Source organism: Gorilla gorilla, chromosome 9 (assembly GCF_029281585.2).
Source record: "Gorilla gorilla gorilla isolate KB3781 chromosome 9, NHGRI_mGorGor1-v2.1_pri, whole genome shotgun sequence".
In the NCBI taxonomy this organism is placed as follows: domain Eukaryota; kingdom Metazoa; phylum Chordata; class Mammalia; order Primates; family Hominidae; genus Gorilla; species Gorilla gorilla.
The window spans coordinates 40,138,904-40,155,922 of record NC_073233.2 but is presented as its reverse complement, the minus strand read 5'-3'; the positions used below and the strand labels follow the sequence as shown (position 1 = coordinate 40,155,922).

Below are 17,019 nucleotides of genomic sequence, written 5' to 3'. Positions count from 1 at the left end.
CCATTTTGTCTGTTATTAATACAATCACTCCAGCTCTCTTTTGGTTATTTTTCCTTAGTATAGCTTTCCATTCTTTTACTTTCAACCTTTTTGTTTGTTTGGTTCTAAAGTGTTCTCTTTAGTCATAATATGGTTGGATCATGTTTGTTTGTTTTTTAGTCCTTTCTGCCAATCTCTGCCTTTTAATTGGAATGTTTAATCCATTTATATTTAATCCAGTTATGGATACAGTAGGATTTATGCCTGCCATTTTGCTGTTTGTTTTATACAAGTCCTGTATCTTTTTTAAATTCCTCTAGCCTCTGATTTTTCTTTATTCATGTGATCTCAGAGCCATTTACTGAAAAAATTCAACCTTTCCTTCACTGACCTGTTATATAGCACCTTCACCATATATTACATTGTCCATATATTCCTATTGCTTTTCTGAGCTGTCTATTCTAATGCATTAGTTTATTTTTTTCTATCTCTACGACAATACTGCCCTGAATTAATTGTTATAGATTTATATCTGGTAGGGCAATTCTCCCCATCATATTCATTTTCATCAAGAGTATTTTGGCGTTTTTTTGGACTAGTGCTTTTTCATCCAAATATTTAAATAAGCTTGCCAAATTTTACCAAAATATCCATTGAGATTTGTATTTTTATTGTTGGATGTTCAGATCAATTTGTGATCATTTATATTTCTATGATATGGAGTTTTTAAATCAATTTATTTGTAGTAAATTAAAAAGTTATAGCTCTTCATTTATTTAGGTATTTTAAAATGCCTTTTATTGGTTTTATAATTTTTTCCAATAATTCTTGCACAAGTTTTGTTAGATTTCTTTCCAGGTTCTATTTTTCATTGCTATTGTAAATGTTACCTTTTTAAATTTCAGCTTTCTAATTGTGTGGTTTATGTATAGAAATATATATTTTTTTCTTTTTGAGACAGAGTCTCACTCTGTTTCCCAGGCTGGAGTGCAGTGGCACAATCTTGGCTCACTGCAGCCTCTGCTGCCTCCCGGGTTCAAATGATTCTTGTGCCTCAGCTCCGAGTAGCTGGGAATACAGGCATGCACCACCATGCCCAGCTAATTTATTTGTATTTTTAGTAGAGATGGGGTTTCACCATGTTGTCTAGGCTGATCTTGAACTCCTGAGCTCAGGCAATCTGCCTACCTTGGCCTCCCAAAGTGCTAGGATTACAGGCATGAACCACTGTGCCTGGCCTAGAAATATAATTTAATATATTGATTTTATATTCAGGAAACTGAAGATGCACTCATAGTAACTAACATTTTTCTGTAGATTCTTTTGGGTTTTCAAAACACATAATGATATAATCTGCAAATTATACAGTTTTATTTCTTCTTTCCAATATCTTTTACCATATATTTTATTTTCTTGCCTTACTTCACTGACTAGTACAATGTTGAATTTAAGCAGTGATAGTGGACATTCCTGCCTCATTCCCAATCTCAAAGGGAATGTTTCCAATATTTCATCATAAATATGTTAGACACAAAAGACTATCTATTGTATGAGTCCAGGCATAGGACATTCTAGAAAAGGCATAACTCATCTATAGTGACAGCAGATCAGCAGTTGCTTGGGGCTGAGGCTTGGGGAGGAACTGGCAGCAAAGAGGCACAAAGGAATTCTCTGAGGGTATTGAAAATGTAGAACATTGTGATAATGGTTACGCAGGCTTATACACCTGTCAAAACTCATTGAACTGAAAGCATAATATTGTATATAAATTATACCTCAATAGAGTTGGTTAAAGCACCCTAAGAAAGCTTTCTTCTCTCTACTGTACTGTATATACAAAAAGGTTTTGGGACCCTCACCATATACATGTGATTCTATTTCAGGTTTCTTCATTCTGTTTCATGGATCTGTCATTTATTTCACTAATACCACACTGTCTTGATAATTGCAGCTTTTTTTTTTTTTGAGATAGAGTCTCACTCTGTTACCCAGGCTGGAGTGTAGTGGTGCAATCTTGGCCCGCTGCAACCTCTGCCTCCCAGGTTTATGCCTACATAAAGCGATTCTCCTGCCTCAGCCTCCCAAGTAGCTGGAACTACAGGTACCTGCCACCACGTCCAGCTAACTTTAGGTATTTTTAATAGAGACAGGGTTTTACCATGTTGGCCAGGCTAGTCTCAAACTCCTGACCTCAAGTGATCCACCTGCCTTGGCCTCCCAAAGTGCTGGGATTGCAGCCATGAGCCACCGCGCCCAGTCTGACTGCAGCTTTTATTAAGTCCTGAAGTTAAGACCTCCAGACTTTTTCTTTCTGAAGATTGTTTTGGCTATTCTAGGTCCTCTGCCTTTTTGACTAAATTTTAAATTCAGTTTGTCAATTTCTACGTATGGAATATATTTTTGTTCCACAAATCAAATTTGCTGTTGCCTTTCCCTGAGGAGAATAGGTCTCTCCTAAGACAGCTTCACCTTGTTTCCTTCAAGGAGGCAGCATGGTAGAACAGGAAGAGGAGGTGCTTTGGAGATGGATCCATCATGTGTTTCCAGCACACTGCTTCCTGATTTTGTGTCTTTAAGCATGTCTCTTGGCGTCTCTGAGACTCAACTTCACTAACTACAAAATATGAGTATGGGGAGCTATTCTAAACTTTTCTCTAAAGGGGCAGGACACTATACTCAAAGCTGCCTTGGTTAATATTGCTCTCCCTTTGTCTCTAGCATTGGGCAGAGCACAGTGCTCCATCAACCTTCATTCCTGCCATTAAGCAGTGTCAATTTGCATTCCCTTTCACGTTCTCTTTCCTCTGATCCTTTTGTAGAAGGATTCCTCCACTTCCCAAGTACAGTTTTTGTTTCCTTCTTTACACTCTGGTGCCACCTAGGACATATTATTATTCAAGCAATCACCACATGTGTTAGTCCATTCTTGCATTGCTATAAAGAAATGCCTAGGACTGGGCAATTTATAAAGAAAAGAGGTTTAGTTGTCTCACAGTTCTGCAGGCTGTACAGGAAGCATAGTGGCATCTGCTTCTGGGGAGACCTCAGGAAGCTTCTGATCATGGCGGAAGGTGAAGGGGGAAGAGTTGTCTTACACAGCAGGAGCAAGAGAGAATGAGGTGGGGAGGTGCTACATAAACAACCAGATCTCATGAGAACTTACTATCTATCATGAGAACAGTACCAACAGGGATGGTGCTAAACCATGCATGAGAATTCTGCCCCCATGATCCAATCACCTCCCAAAAGGCCCCACCTCCAATGTTGGGGATTACATTTCATTATGAGATTTGGGCTGGGACACACATCCAAACTGTATCACCAAATATATTATAGTTGTTTCTTTACTTCTATGGCACTTTTAGGTAGAGACTTTATTATTCTATTTTGTAATTTCATGTTTATTTCATAGAATGGCTTCTCTCAGCTTGATAGAATACACATATTTTCTGCACAACTGCACTAGAGGCGTCTTGTGAGCAAGGTCTTGTTCTCTACTTTTTTTGTTTCCCTCATAACATTTATGCTTTTAAATACTTGCTATGTGAATGACATTTAGTTAGGATCATGGGAGTCATAAAAAATGAATCAACAATAGCTGTGATGTTGAGGTACTGAGTATTATTCAGAAACTATTTCAGGGGTTTATTTCAAGGGGAAATAATAAGATCCGCTAAAATAGACTGCAGGTTGGAATCACAGTGATTTAGAACTAGAGGGAATAGTCATGATTATCTCTTTCTTCTCCCTCATGTGGGAGGATACTGAAGCCCAGAGAGGTGTGACTTTCCCAAGGTCATGGGTCATCAAATGCCCAGGGAGGACTAGATTCTAGCTCTTCCAACTTTCTAGCAGTCAGAATCCCCTTCTTGTCCTACTCAAAAAAAAAAAGAAAAAAAAAAGAAAAAGAAAAAAAAAAAAGAAAAATGGCCAGCCTAGGGTTGAGGTTCATCCTTTTCAGCAAGCTTGGGACCATGAAGTCTTAATGTAGCCAGTGCACTCTATAGTAGCCCTGAAATGATAGATGCTGGCCTCAAATACCTTAACCAACCCAGCATTAGTAAAGAGCTGCCCTCCTGAACCATAATTGTCTTGTAGTTCTAAAAGCTTTAATACCTCTTCTTCCAAAATTATAAAATGACCAGTTACCACCACAACAAAACAACACAAATGTATAAAAAGAACTAACCATCTTTTTTCATTCCCTTTTATTTTTCTCACTCATCTTTTCTAGAATCTCCCCCTCTCCATCCCCAGGGCACTAGTTTTAACAGCTACCTTTTTCTATCTTCTATGCTTTTACAAACATACATCTCACACATACGTATACACATAGTGAGAGGATATGATTGTTTCTTCTCCCTCAAGATAGAATCATACTAAATTTAGAAGTTTGCATTTTGAAAACACTTATAACAACAAAGATAAAATACCTTTTTGGAAAGAGAAGTGATACGGACCTTATTTTTCTTATTCTATACTTATTATATAAAATACTGAAACTTAGTCATGGGATAGTCAACAGGTAAATTCCTAAATATTTAAAATTAATGAAAAGATTTCCATATGGCTTTAACAGACTTTCCATTATTTGACCACACTTGGATCCATGCAATATATTCTTTTCATCGGATAAAGTAGGTATTAAATATATCCTTGCATGCTAACATCATCAGCTCATTACAGATAAGATATAAAATGACACATTTAATTTCTAGGAAGTTCATTTCCCATCATAATTGCTACAAATATAAAGCAGGCTCTAAAAATAGATTGCCTGAATCAAAAGAATTCTACCTCTAAAAGAAAGCACATTATTTAAAACGATAAAGCTGTATAGTTAATAGTCCCGTAGATGTCTAGAACTGATTAGGCATGAAAAATAATTCCAGCACTTTAAAAACAATCCCCCACTGTTACCACCACACCTAGACTTCACTCCCTCTCTACAAGCATTTTGCTTGGCAAAATCCTACCATCCCATAATGCTCAACTCAGCTGTCACATTCTCTGCGAAGCTTTCTTTCACTGGCCTGCCCTCCACTAAATTAATCACTTCCACCTTTGTACTTTCATGACACTCTGCTGAGACTGATTTTATCCTGGTTAATCCCACTGTGAATGTCAAGTTTTTCTTGCCTGCTGAACTGTCAGCAAAACATGAGAGTGTTCCATGTGGTCCCTCTTCCTTTGAGCACGCACACGTGCACACACACATACACACACGGAGCAAGATATTGAACTTATCCATCAATTCCACTATTTCCTACCCCCAATTCCTTCCATATTGCCTTTACCTTAATTTATCCATATATTGCTTCCCCTGAGTATATTTGTTCTTTGCTAACTTGAGTGGGATGCTTTGTATATTTACTTTTCTTTTTTTTAATACAGAAAATATTCAAGTTTTAAATTTGCTTGTAGGTGCAGTTTTGGCAGAAAAATTTTTAAAAATTATTATATGCCATTCTGGTTGTCATTCCTGTCAAATAATTTTGTAGTGTCAGTTTTAATTTCTTCTTTGACCAAAGAGTTTTTAAGAGGATGCCTTTACTTGTTTGTTTTTTGAGGTCAAATGGTTGGGCTTTGGGGATTACATATTTATTATTCATTTCTGGTTTTACTATATTTGGGTCAGAGAATGTGGTCTATACTACTTCTACATCTGGAACTCAATATTTTGTCTGCGGCTATTTTGGGGAACCAATTAGAAATATCTGACAAACTAAAAAATTCTGCAACTTTTGACCCAGCAATGCCACACCTAAAATGTATGCAGTGAGCATAACTCATTGAAACAATTCACAAAAAATGAATGTTTAAAGATATTTATTACTGCATTATTATAAAAATTTCTAAATTTCTCACAATAAGAGACTGATTAAATAAAATATGATGCATTCATATTAAGGAACACTCTTATAGTCATTAATAATGATAATGTAAGTGCATGTTTCCTAAGAAGGAAAATACTTCACAATTTGTTAAAAATACAAGCTGTAGAATAATAAAAGAATAACCATTTTAAAAAACATTTGTACATTTTTTTTCTTTCTTTCTTTCTTTTTTTTTTGAGACAGATTCTGATTCTGTCACCCAGGCTGGAGTGCAGTGGTGCCATGTCGGTTCTCTGCAACTTCCACCTCCCGGGTTCAAGCAATTCTCCCACCTCAGCCTCCTAAGTAGTTGGGATTACAGGTGCCCGCCACCACGCCCAGCTAATTTTTGTATTTTTAGTAGAGGTGGGGTTTCGCCATATTGACTAGGCTGGTCTTGAACTCCTGACCTCAGGTGATCCACCCACTTTGGCATCCCAAAGTGCTGGGCTTACAGGTGTGAGCCGCCACACCCAGCCACATTGTACATTTCTTATATGTCTATGTTTATATGAGGAAAACACACAACTAAGATTTCATGGGACTTGGGGAAGGCACAGTATTTTTTCTTTATATATTACTATGAATTATTTGTGTAATAAAAAGAAGTGTTTGTTGAAGAAATAGAAGTTTCCAGAAGGCCTAAACTGCTAAGTAAGGAGGTTTGGTAATACTCTGTGATCAACAAAATGCTATAACAGATTTTTTTGAAAGCAAGGGACTGACATGATGAAAGCATTGCTTTAGGAAGATTAATATTAAAGACATGTATTTTTTTATTTTTATTTTTATTTTACTTTAAGTTCTAGGATAAAAGTGCACAACATGTAGGTTTGTTACATAGGTATACGTGTGCCATGGTGGGTTTGCCACACCTATCAACCCATCATCTAGGTTTTAAGCCCTGCATACATTAGCTATTTCTCCTAATGCTCTCCCTCCCCTCGCCCCCACCCCGCAACAGGCCCTGGTGTGTGATGTTCCCCTCCCTGTGTCCATGTATTCTCATCATTCAACTCCCACCTATAAGTGAGAACATGCAGTTTTTGGTTTTCTGTTCCTGTGTTTGCTGAGGATGATGGTTTCCAGCTTCATCCATGTCCCTGCAAAGGACATGATCTCATTCCTTTTTATGGCTGCATAGTATTCCATGGTGTATATGACATGTACATTTTTTAACAAATAGACAAATGTCAGCCTGTAATTGAAAGAGAGTAATCAGGAAGCTGTTCTGATAGCCTGAATAAAAGGAAATAAGATGAAGGGGGGTGGTAACGGAAAGATTCAAGGTACATTTATCATAAAGAAAGCCTTGATTGCAAGGTTAACCCACACACAAACTGTGGGTTAACCACTGATAACTTCCACTGTTTCACAAAGCCCACTTCAAAAACTGAGTGATATGGGAGAGTCAGACATGTGTTTCAGGAGACAGGAAGGTTATTTCCACTGTGTACCAGTGGATGCTGCTTTGGACACTGATGGACAGAGCCATTGCACTGGAAAATAATTTTTTATTTTCATGATAGCCTACCGTTGAATTTACCATTGTGATATTAATGAAACATCTCTATAAAGGGTTGAAGTGTCTTCCTGCAACAATTGCTAAGGAACAGAATTGTCAATTTATTAATGAAATATGACATGTATTGAACAAGAGAAGCTGGGTCAAGCATTTGAGGATGCTTTTGAGGTTCTGAGGCAACATTCAACTGGAGATCTTCAGTACTCGCCAGATTACAAAAATTACCTGGCTTTAATCAACCATCGTCCTCATGTCAAAGGAAATTCCAGCTGCTATGGAGTGTTGACTACAGAGGAGCCTGTCTATAATTGGAGAACGGTAATTAACAGTGCTGCGGACTTCTATTTTGAAGGAAATATTCATCAATCTCTGCAGAACATAACTGAAAACCAGCTGGTACAACCCACTGTTCTCCGACAAAAGGGGAAAAGGCAGGAAGAAGCTCCGACTGTTTGAATACCTTCACGAATCCCTGTGTAATCCAGAGATGGCATCTTGTTTTCAGTGGGTAGATATAACCAAAGACATCTTTCAGTTTGTATCAAAAAACAAAGAAAAACTTGCCGAGCTCTGGGGGAAAACAAAAGGCAACAAGAAGACCGTGACTTACCAGAAAATGGCCAGGGCACTGAGAAATTACAGAGGAAGTGGGGAAATTACCAAAATCTGGAGGAAGCTGACTTAGCATTTCAGTGAGGCCATTCTCCAAAGACTCTCTCCATCCTGTTTCCTGGGGAAAGAGATCTTCTACTCACAATGTGTTCAACCTGATCAAGAATATCTCAGTTTAAATAACTGTAATGCAAATTATAATTATACATATGCCAATTACCATGAGCTAAATCACCGTGATTGCTAAATATACTCTCATATTTCATGGTTTACTGAAATCAAAAATCCCTACAAGTCTTAAGGATTTCTCCCTCTCTCTCTTTTTTCCCTCCTCTGAAGAAATTTAGGATTTTTCTCTTAAAGCAAATACTAAAGAGGAAAAAAATTAACTATATTGTTGCTTTTATCAAAGAGCATGTAATCTATACTAACTTGTTGGGAAATTCTGCCAATGAACAACTTTTTTATAATACTTTGTGAGGATTCAACGAACAACTTTATTGTTTCAAATGATCAAGCCCATTTGAAAGTATAGACTAAATGTCCTTGCTCTGCTCTTACTATTCTCTTTTAAAATTTTTATTTTTTATTTTATTATTTTTTAAAGAGGTGTCAGCCAAGATAATCTTTTATTTTTATGGATTTAGGAGTACAAGTGCAGTTTTGTTGCTTTGATATATTGCATAGTGGTGAAGTATATTGTGTAGCATCCTCATCACCAGAATAGTGAACATTGTACCCAATAGGTAGGATTTCATCCCTCATCCCTCTGCCATCCTCCCACCTTTTGGAGCCTCCAGGGTCTATTACTCCATTCGGTATGTCCATTGCTAAGCTCCTAACTATACCCACTTTATTTTATTTTAAAAATTGTTTTCTTTTTCTGCATACTTCAATGGATGCGAAGTCTTTTTCTTTTTTCTTTTTTTCTTTTCTTTTCACAGACGATGACTTCTTTTTGTTTGTTTGTTTGTTTTTGGCTGCTAACTCCCAAGCACAACACTGACAGTGACTTATATTTTTAATTTTTTTAAGAGGCAAAGCCTACCTCTGAAGCTCTTTTTTCTTTTCCCACTTCAATAAGCTGATCTAAATTCTTGTTATTCTCTATGCAACCACCTTCTTCTAGATTAACAGTGCCAGTACAGATGATTTTATTTATATATTGATTTCAGCATTTTCTTGTCATGTACTCAGGTGAGAAAATTCACACCTTTATATCTGATGGCTTTACAAAAAAATGTTGTCAATGACTGCATATGATAAAGCCTTTGTGCCAAAATGGGTTCATGGCTTTAAAAACATCACTAGAAATGTCTATTCAGGTTCCTTACACATTTTTTTCTTTCCTTCTCTTTTATCTTACCCATTTTTACAACTTAAAGCTTTTTTTTTTTTTTTTGTGAGACAAGGTCTCACTCTGTCACCCATGCTCAAGTGCAGTGACACAAACATGGCTGAAGCCCAGCTAATTTTTTTTTTTTTTTTGTAGCGATTGTTTTGCCATGTTGCCCAGGCTGGTCTCTAACTCCTGGGCTCAGGCGATCTGCCCACCTTGGCCTTCAAAAGTGCTGGGATTACAGGTGTGAGCCACCGAGCTGGCCCCAAAACTTTTTTAATGTTTAAATTTTACCACTATATTAAGGAGGAGTTACCCATTTTTTTAATTGCGTTTTTTCTTCCTTCTTATTAGGGAGGGGTAAGGAAGAAGACTTGGTCAGCAGAAAGCAGGCCTTAATTGCTTTTTTGTTTGTTTGTTTCATTGCTATTGAGTTGTTTGAGTTCCTTATATGTATTGGATATTAACCCCTTGTCAGATGTCTGGCTTGCAAATATTTTCTCCCATTCCATAGGTTGTCTCTTTACTCTGGTGATTGTTTCCTTTGCTGTGCAGAAGCTTTTTAGTTTGTTTTAGCTACACATCATGAACTAAGAAGCTTTTTAGTTTGATGTAATACCATTTGTCTATATTTAATTTTGTTGTCCGTGCTTTTGGGATCAAATCCAAAATATCATTACCCACACCAATGTCTTGTATGTTTCCCCTACATTTTCTTTCTTTCCTTTCTCTTTCTTTCCTTCCTTCCTTCCTTCTTTCAGCTGTCATCTGACCTCCCTATGTTTTCTTCAAGTAGTTTTAGGGTTCTTGGTCTTATGTTTAAGTCTTTTTTCTTTTCTTTTCTTCTCTTCTCTTCTCTTTTCTCTCTCTCTCTCTCTCTCTCTCTCTCTCTTTCTTTTTCTTGTTGACAATTTTCCTGAGCAAACTAATACAGGAATCTTTATGTTTTTAATCCATTTTGAATTGACTTTGGTATATAGTGTTGAAATAAGGGTCCAATTTTATTTTTCTGTTTGCCAAAATTCAGTTTTCCATACACCATTTATTGAATAAAGCTGTCTTTTTCTTTTTGGCAAAAAAAAAAACAAAAACTGAGTGATATAAGGAATAAGGCACCATGGGAGCTATCCAAAGCAAAGTCAGCGTCCATGTTCATCAAGGTGTCCTCGATCTGAGTTATGAGAACTCTCCATCCTTCCCTGAAGTCTAAATGGGAGGAGGGTATTGTTGCTTGTGTTAATTAATTATTTCTTGTGTCTTAGCTTGGGCCTACCCTTGTATAATCTCAGTGATGTGGGGCCTGGAAGGCTGAAAACTACATTTCCCTGATGCTTTAACAAGCTGAGTTTCTTTTAGATACTTGGAGGTACTCATAGAAGAACGAAAAGCAGGGAGCGAGGAGGATTCTCTCGCTGTTTTTCAGCTTCTGCAGGCCTTCCTCTGAAGGTCCTCAGGCATTCTGAACCCCAGCCCCAGAGTCCCCTTTCAGTATCCAAAGCATTAGGTATGAGGTTGTCCCATATCAAAGGTCCAAGTACCAAACAAGAGGCACCCTCTTCAAGTAGGTCCTCTCTTCATAGGACATGTCCTGTATTTACTGATTGTGTCCTGTATCCTGTGTTGACTTTGTCAGGATGCCCTAAATGCCCTCTATTCATATCTTTCAGTAAACAACAAAATATTGCCAGTTAGAGCTACTTTTCTGACATAGTAGTTAAATCTTAAGTAACCTAAACACAACATAACTAAAACCTATACCTCCGCAAATAAAGTCCATATGGTCTCTACTGCAGATTTGGCTGAGAGTAGACCAAAAGTGGGGATTCAGAGGAAAAAGTACTGATTTTTCATATTCAAGAAAGGAAAAGATGAGGCAGGGTGCAGTGGCTCATGTCTGTAATCCCAGCACTTTGGGAGGCCGAGGCAGGTGGATCACCTGAGGCCAGGAGTTTGAGACCAGCCTGGCCAGCATGGTGAAACCCCGTCTCTACTAAAAATACAAAAATTAGCCAGGCATCATGGCAAGTGCCTGTAATCTTGGCTACTCAGGAGGCTGAAGCAGGAGAATCGCTTGAACTCTGGAGGCGGAGTTTGCAGTGAGCCTCGAGATTAAACCACTGCACTCCAGTGTAGGCAACAGAGAGAGACTTCGTCTCAAACAAAAAAAAAGGAAAGAAAGGCAAAGATGATTATTTGGTCCAAGTCCCAAGTCATGAACAAGTAACCACCATTAATTAGAGATCACTTATGGTCTGAAAAATCAACCAGTGACAGACTCACTCTAATAACCACACATCTAAAAGTCAGTAAATCACTGATAGCCCCAAGCTTGTGAAATTCAGCCAGTCAGTGAGAGCCAGCAGATATTCAGTATACCAGCTCATAATGCTATGCTGAGCATGTTTTCTCAATAATGAATGTTCAGTGGGCAAAAGAATAAGTTGGCTATGAACACTGTATAAACTGTTACAATGTAAATGAAATACAGACAGTAAATGCAAGGAATTTTATAAACAAATTCTGCAAAACTAAGAAAACTTAAGGAGAGCCAAATCATCAGGGAAGTATAAATAAAGAGGTAGGTAATTTATGTGCTTCTTATTTCAGCTATTTCAGATAAAGAATGATTTTTATCATGTTTTATGTGGTATTCTTCTTTTATTTCAAAGTATATACGCATAGGCAAGTACAAATAATTCAAATTTAACTTTTTTGGGTTTTGTTTTCCATTTTAGTTCAGTTATTTCCCTTGTTTTTTGTTGGTGGTGGTAATGCTGATGGCAGTGGTGGTGTGTGAGCCTGTGTGTGCCTGTGTGTGTGTGTGTGTGTGCACTAAATCTGGCAACCCTACCTTCAAGTTTTTGAGCATCTGCTGTGTGTTACCTGCCATGAGATACAAGCACCAGCTGTGAGGTGTCCTCTTTCGGAGATCTCAATGCCAACTTCGTGGGACCTCTCTTGAGAGATCAGAGCATTAGGCCCTCAGGGAGCCCATGGACCACCAGCCAGTGGTGGCTCCTCTTTTTAGCCCTGAGGTTCTATAACCAAAGATCTTTTCCCTTCGCTTCCACAGCCCTATGGTGATAACTATTTCTGGCAGTCTGTCTTTGTTCAGGATGCTGTAACAAAATACTATAGACTGGATAGCTTATAAACAACAGAAATTTGTTTCTCACAATTCTGGAGGCTGGGAAGTCCAAGATCAAGGTGCCAAGCAGATTCACTGCTGAGGGCCCACTTCCTGGTTCATAGATAGTACCTTCTAGCTGTGCCCTCACGTGGTAGAAGAGGCAAGGCAGCTTTCTGGAGTTCCTTCTATAAGGGCACTAATCCTGTTAATGACCTAATCACCTGTCCAAGGCCCCATCTCCCAAAACCATCACTTGGGGGTTAGGATTTCAACATATGCAGTTTGGAAGGACACAAACAGTCAGACCATAGCACTGTCTTGATTTCTGGATTAGCTCAGCATTCATCCTTTGCTCTTTCAACCTTCCCATATATGTGTAACAATTCCTTGTATTAAATCTCTTTTGAAATACCTAGCATGGTTTCTGTTCCCCTAAAGTACTTGGATACTCTCAACTGTGTGCTATTCCAAAAAAAAGAGTGTGAGGAGAGAGTGTCCTCTTTCTGATTATACTCTCCTCTGCCTGTTCCTCAAGTCCTGGTGCCTAGTTGTTTGGCCAAGGCAGAAGGTAGTATGGTGCTGTGTAACTTGTAGCCCAAAACAGCTAAACCTACTAGGCTTGTAGACATCATCATGTCACCGATGGACAGACTGGCACAGTTGGCCAAGAGTATGAGCTTTTTCAGTAACAGTGGCTACTATGTGTGTTGATGAAAGAATTCCTGGTTGGGTATCCCTGGTCTTTTGGGTGGTTCCATTACTGTGGTGAGTTAGAGCATAGATTCAATGGGCTGTGGTAGGTAGACATGATGCCCATATATGCTTGATCAGTCTTTTCAGGCAGCTGTTTTCCTCTAGATTTTTCACTTATAATCTTTTCAATGGGGAGATCCCATAATTATGTCCCAAAGGCACATAATTAATATGTGCCTTTATTAATTCAGTCTTTAGGTGGCCCATGGCCTGACTAAATAGCTAGGCTATTACTGATGTTTCTGTGTGTGATGGCCATGGGAATATGCCACTCAGATCTCCTGCTGCAGGTAGCATAGTTGACAGACAATGCCAGTCTGCGGCTCACCATGCTTTTGCATCAAAACCATACCTCCCCTGGGCTGCTCCTAGCCAATGGCTAAGCATGGCAGGGGATTAGTGCAGGCCAATTCTGTGTGTCTCTGGACTTTCTACCAGACAGCTTTGGCTCAAGGACTCTCCACTGGCCTGTCTGAGACATTCTCATAGCTGCAGTCCAACCTGAGACTCTCCCTGCCAAATCCTCCTTCTTTCATCTTGTCTTTTCGCAGGTGTCAGACCTGCATCGTGGTCTGAAGGCACTCCTTGCCTACTCCTGCTTCCTCTCTTTTATCCTTCATAAGACTTTCCTGCCCTCTGCCCAGCCCCCGAATATATCTCTCATGAATCTAATCCTATCTTCACATTTGTTTTTTGGAGAATCCTAGTTGACATATTGTGTAAAGGTTCATTTCCATCAATCTGGGAGCAGTATGCTCTACAGCCAAGAATAGCACCTGAAGTTTGGCCAATTATTCAGCATGCAAGCGTTGTGAGCCTCAGCAATTTATGGCATTGGTATTCCACGGAATTTGCCCATCTCAGAGGCAAGCTATTTCACCAGTGAACCATGCTTCTTGTCAGATGCAAGTCTTGTCAAAGAGGCCCCAATAGGCCAACAGCTTAGGTTTAACAGTAGGTGGGTCTCTCCATGTCTAATGGGTGGGCAGCCACCTGTTGTTCCTGAAGTTGGCTAAGGTATTGGGGACCAGACTTGCACCTTGTAGGTTCAAGTTGTAGGTGCCATTGGTTGTAAGTGCCATTTCCATATTGCTACAGAACTTTCTGGGTATCTCAGTTCAGACAGGACCCAATGCAAAGTGACAATGTCAGGTGGCAAAGTCATCATTTTTCCTTTCAGTGACATTCTCTTTTTCCAGAAGGGGCTAGTTTCAGGCACAGCAGCAGAAGAAAGTCCTTGCAGGCTTGTCCTTGGTAAGAAGGTGGAGTCTCATTTCCAAAGCCTGTAATCACTGTGTGATTGATCATTGATATCTGTAATTCCATCTGAATAAGATAGGAGGCTCCAGGACAAGGTTTGCTTTACTGATGCCTGGATCACTTTCAAGGCTTCTTGCCATAGGTGTCCCCTTCTCAAATATAGTTAATTATTGGGTATATAAAGCCTGTTGTGGAATTTCCAGGTATAAAGGGTGATGTTTCCAAAACAGGCCAATCAGAGGTTAGGCATTCATCCCAACAGCAGCTAGTGGCCACAAGATTAGAACTTTGACTTTAATAGAGGATAGAATGTCTTTTTGGGCTGTCGCACAAGAAGCCCCCAAAAAAGATGGGTGGCTGAATTGTTTCTTCTTCCTTGGAAGCCCATTCATCTTTGGTCAGCTTTTCTAAGCTGGAATGCAGTGGAGTTCATGCAGTACATTTGGTGTTGAGGTCATCGAGAGAGTGGAATGTTTGGCCCCAACCAGCAGTTCTCATTTTGTCAGCATTTGTTCAGCTCTCTGACAATGTACAATGTACTCCTGGGGAGTTTGTTACAGTACTGCTTGCCTTGGTGGATAAGGGCAAGTGATATCAGTCAGAGTCCTCTCAAGAAACAGACAAAACATGCAAACGAACATAACTAAACAGAATTCAGTGGGGACAATACTAAGAGAGTTATGAACCGGATAAGGGAACCAATGCGGGACAGTGAGGTGCCCAGGGATTAGTAATTGGGTGGGGGAGGGAAGCCGTTACCAACCCTGAAAAAGCAAGAGGCACAGTTCTAGCAGCTGGAGGGAGGGAACAGTATCATCAGAGCTAAGTGAGCTGGAGGTAGGAAAGAGGGCGCTGACAGGAGCTGTCTCCACCGAGGAACACAGCCCCAACCAAAATCCCAGGAGGCGGAGATGTATAAATACCTGAATGTCACTTTTCTCTCTCATTGTTCTCTCTTTGTTATCTGGCTTTCTCTTCCAGAAGCCAGATAACAAAGAAGCCCAGGTGAAGGAGTACCTAAAGATCAGCCTCCTAGGGCATGGAGAAGGGTAGAAAAGGTATAAAGAGTATTTTTTCTTTTTTTTTTTTTAAGTATGAGCTGGATGTGGTGGCACAAGCCTATAGTTCTAGCTACTCAGGAGGCTGGGGTGCGAGGATCGCTTGAGTCCAGGAGATAGAGACCAGCCTAGACAACTGAGCCAGACCTTGTCTTTAAAAACAAAAACAAAAACAAAACAAAACAAAACAAAAAACAAACCCCAGAATTAATCTATCCAAGCCTGCATGCCAAGTATCACTAATGGCACAATTCTAGTTCAGCCACTCATGATATCAGACACTACAAGAATAGTGGCCACTGACATGTTTAAGCCTCAACAGGGTACAGTAAGGTTCCATATACTAGTGGCTTCCCCAGCCCTATGGGGCTATGGAACTGGTGGATAGTGTTGTTCAGCACTCTGGCCTCTATTACGTCTCGGATAAGAATACTGCATTTTCTCTCCACCTGGTAGGAAGCATTGTTTCAATGATGCAGTCTTGGCAGGCTTCAGGATTACAGGCCATTCTTGGTCACATCCTTAGCCCCATATTAGAAGCCACCAACAGGGGACACTTTAAATGTATCTTATCAGAAGATCCACTCACCATGCACCCAGAAGGTTCCTATCAATTATACAGGCTGCAAAAAAGCAAGAGACATGTCACAGACAAAAACAAAGAAACCAGACATTGGTTGGGCAAATTCAGAAATATTTAAAGTATCCCTTAAGGAAGGAGCAGGGAACCAAGTCCTAGAACTTAGTGTGTATAGCTGCTGGAACTGCTTGAACTGTGCCTATAAATCTCTTATATCTGGTCCAGGCTTCCCGTTAGCCATGAGTTTGTCTGTGGTTTTGCTGCATAAGAGCAGCTAAATCCATTCCAGATTTTTGTGTCACCCCATCAGCCTGGCTGCTTTTCTGAGTGAGTAGCAGTGGCAGCCCCTAATCTCCACTCATCCCTGCAATTTTATCCTTCTCCCTGTTTTCATCCATAAAGCGTAATTCTCCTGAATATTCCTGGGCTCCACAGGGGCAGGTCTCCTATTTACCAACCACTGGCAGTCTTGCGGCCCAGGGTTTTTCTTTGGGTGTCACACTTGTTTGGGGGAATTAGTGCCCAGCAGTCCCACCATGATCCTCCCACCCTTTTATCTTCTGGGTTCCCAAAGGCGAGGGCTGCCTCAGCACAACCAGGATTGCTGACACTGGGGCTTGGGTGACAGGGCCCCCTGGGAGAGAATGCTTTTGTCCCTGGGAAGGCCCAGTTGGACAATGGGCAGTTCCAAAAACACTTAGCACTGAGGCAAAGTGGAGTTTAACCTTCATGCGTGCGACTGCCTTTCAGGGGCCACAGACACACACTACCAATGCCATGTGGTATAAATACAACTTGGGTGGGGGAGGGGGATACAAGCACAGAAGGAGGAGCATGTAAGCAACCCCCTTTCCCCATCCCACCATCCATCCCAGCCCCCAGCTTCCCTGTCCCGCTGAGAGATGTG

At 39.9% G+C, this 17,019-nt stretch overlaps 1 long non-coding RNA gene and 1 pseudogene across 3 annotated transcripts in view; one reads left to right on the top strand and one right to left on the bottom strand.

Annotated features, from left to right (window-relative positions):
* Positions 1–17,019, bottom strand: part of LOC101131881 (uncharacterized) — a 36,582-nt gene that overhangs the window by 15,855 nt on the left and 3,708 nt on the right. For all 3 annotated transcript variants that reach the window (XR_008669955.2, XR_010135460.1, XR_010135459.1), the window contains exon 3: positions 16,122–16,155. This is a non-coding gene — a long non-coding RNA (uncharacterized lncRNA). The remainder of the gene's footprint in view (positions 1–16,121; positions 16,156–17,019) is intronic.
* LOC101132109 (transcription factor Spi-C-like) lies at positions 7,495–8,354 on the top strand (annotated as a pseudogene).